Source organism: Drosophila sechellia, chromosome 3R (genome assembly GCF_004382195.2).
Source record: "Drosophila sechellia strain sech25 chromosome 3R, ASM438219v1, whole genome shotgun sequence".
NCBI classification, from domain to species: Eukaryota; Metazoa; Arthropoda; class Insecta; order Diptera; family Drosophilidae; genus Drosophila; species Drosophila sechellia.
In genome coordinates this window covers 1,859,834-1,861,962 of record NC_045952.1, presented here as the reverse complement: position 1 = coordinate 1,861,962, position 2,129 = coordinate 1,859,834, and the positions used below count along the sequence as shown (strand labels likewise).

The following is a 2,129-nucleotide window of genomic DNA, read 5'->3' as shown; positions in this document are numbered from 1 at the left end:
TCGCTTGTTTCTTTTGCTGCTGCTGTCCTGGGCCTATGGGCCCAGGCGGTACCGGTGCCGGTCATAGCACTGGTTTTTTCCTGGTTGCATTTGTATGTACACTCCGTGCTGTCTCTTTGGGATTTCCTTTCGAGGTGGAGACTTATTAATTTTTTTTCTTTAATAATTTGTATTTTATTTTCTGAGTGAGTTTAAGAAGGTGTGAGCTTAATAGTGATTGAAGTATTTTTTAAATGATCCAACTCTGCTTGTAATTTGCAGGCGGTTGAGCAATTTGGTGGATTTTCATGTGAATATAATAGCCACTTATGTGCTCAACTCACTCAGAATTTTCCGCAGGTTTTCTATTATTTGCTTCGTTTTATTCTCTTCCGTCTTCTTTTCTCAGTTGTAATTGATTCTCCTTTATTGGATCCTCCGAACCATGTAGAACATGGTTCCAATAGATTTGTTTTTTTTTTTTAAATCACAACAAGTGTATCCATGAATTCTATACATATTTTTATTCAGAGAGGGATTGGAGCAGACAAGGTCCCGCTCCAATCTAAGTATCTTTTGTAAGAGTTTTTTGGATCTACAGTATAAAGGGTTCTTAGCCTAAGTCGAGGAGCAGCGCTTCCGGCATAGCCTGCAGCGCAGCGTCTTATATATATATATATATCTTATATATATTCGAGCGCCGACGGTGCTGGCGTAGGAGGAGTGCTATAGGCACACATATGTGAATGCGGTCAGCGCTTTTGGACAGCGTGAGATCGCTGACTATGCAATTATGTTTTGCTGCCCTTCAAGTGGATGCTCGCTTGCACTTGGGCCGGACTGTTTATGCGCGCAAGTTACAATCCTGTGGCCGAGGGAGGAAAGCTTTCAAATAAAACAACTGAAATGAAAATGGATCTCATTATTACAAATATTGTATGCTTCTCCCAAATGCGTCTTCGTCTGAGTTCGTATTGGCGATTTTCGTTGAACTTTCGCTCGGCTCTCAGTCCCTTGTTGTTGGATCGGTGTTGTCTCTCTTTGCAGTACTGGGTGGCCGGAGAGAGCGCGTATTTTGACTCCCATTGCAACAAAGTGCTACAATGTGTTTGTAAGTTAAAAGGCTGTTGACATATGGGTATTGAGGGTACCCGATATTTGTGCCTATCACACAGCAAAAGCAAATCGATAGCTGCAACCCAGCTAGGCAAAACCAGGTTTTTGGGGAATGAGAAGAGGTATTCGTCAAAAAAAATAAAAGTTTAATAAACACGCTGACCCCACTATAAGTTAAAGTAATCGTTTGTTTTTTTTTTACAAGAAGGTAATTATGACCGGTGGTCCGTCTTTATTTTGACAAAAATCGGAACTAAATTTAAAGTACAAAATTGGGTAGTATTTATAGCACCGTCGCTGCTTCTGCTAGCGTCAGTGCCAACTCCGTTGCTGGCTCTGCCATCGTCGCTCCCACGGAAGCGCTCCAGACGCTGATCTTGCATTTATTGGCTACTGCAGGTGCACGGCCGCATGCGCGTGTAAGCCTTCGCTGATTGTTGTTGCGAATTCTTTTGGTGCTTAAAATCGAGTGTCCCCACTTTGGTTGATATTTTGTAACCTTTGTAAACTTAATCAAGATGCGGATCGTTATTACGACGATTCCGCTGATTAGGACGCAGCCCATCAGTATATCGGCGGTGTGGATGGTTGTTTTTAACAGCTCCAAGGTTTTAGTATTATTGACATTAAGTTCCTTGACGAATTCTAGTGATAGTTTCTCTTCTAGGTTTTTAATTGTCATCTCGGTTTGGAGGATTGCCGGCATGGGTTGATGGTGTACGGTGTACTTGTTCGTAAAGGCTTGTTCATCAATTTCTATGGTGGTATTGCTGAAGTTAATGAAGTGGTATTGCTCAAGTTAATGACAAATGACCCATTAAGCGTTGACGTTGTTTCGTTGACTGAGATCTTGCCGCTGAATTTGTTGAGTAAGATAACTCCGGGTGCGAATTCAACAATTGTGGGGATGTGTTGGTTGTTGATTCTAATGCAGGTGGCAGGGCGACTTTTTAGAAGATTTGATAGGTAAGATGAATTACTAATGTCTATCATGTTCTTAGGTTTACAAATCGTTATTTCATTATAAGTATTAC

The 2,129-nt window shown here is 41.4% G+C and overlaps 1 long non-coding RNA gene across 1 annotated transcript; it reads right to left on the bottom strand.

Annotated features, from left to right (window-relative positions):
- Nucleotides 1-484: 484 nt before the first annotated feature.
- LOC116801730 lies at nucleotides 485-1,162 on the bottom strand. Its single transcript, XR_004362192.1, has 2 exons — nucleotides 909-1,162; nucleotides 485-844 (listed from the first exon to the last, which is right to left on the bottom strand). It is a non-coding gene; the product is annotated as an uncharacterized LOC116801730 (long non-coding RNA).
- Nucleotides 1,163-2,129: the final 967 nt, after the last annotated feature.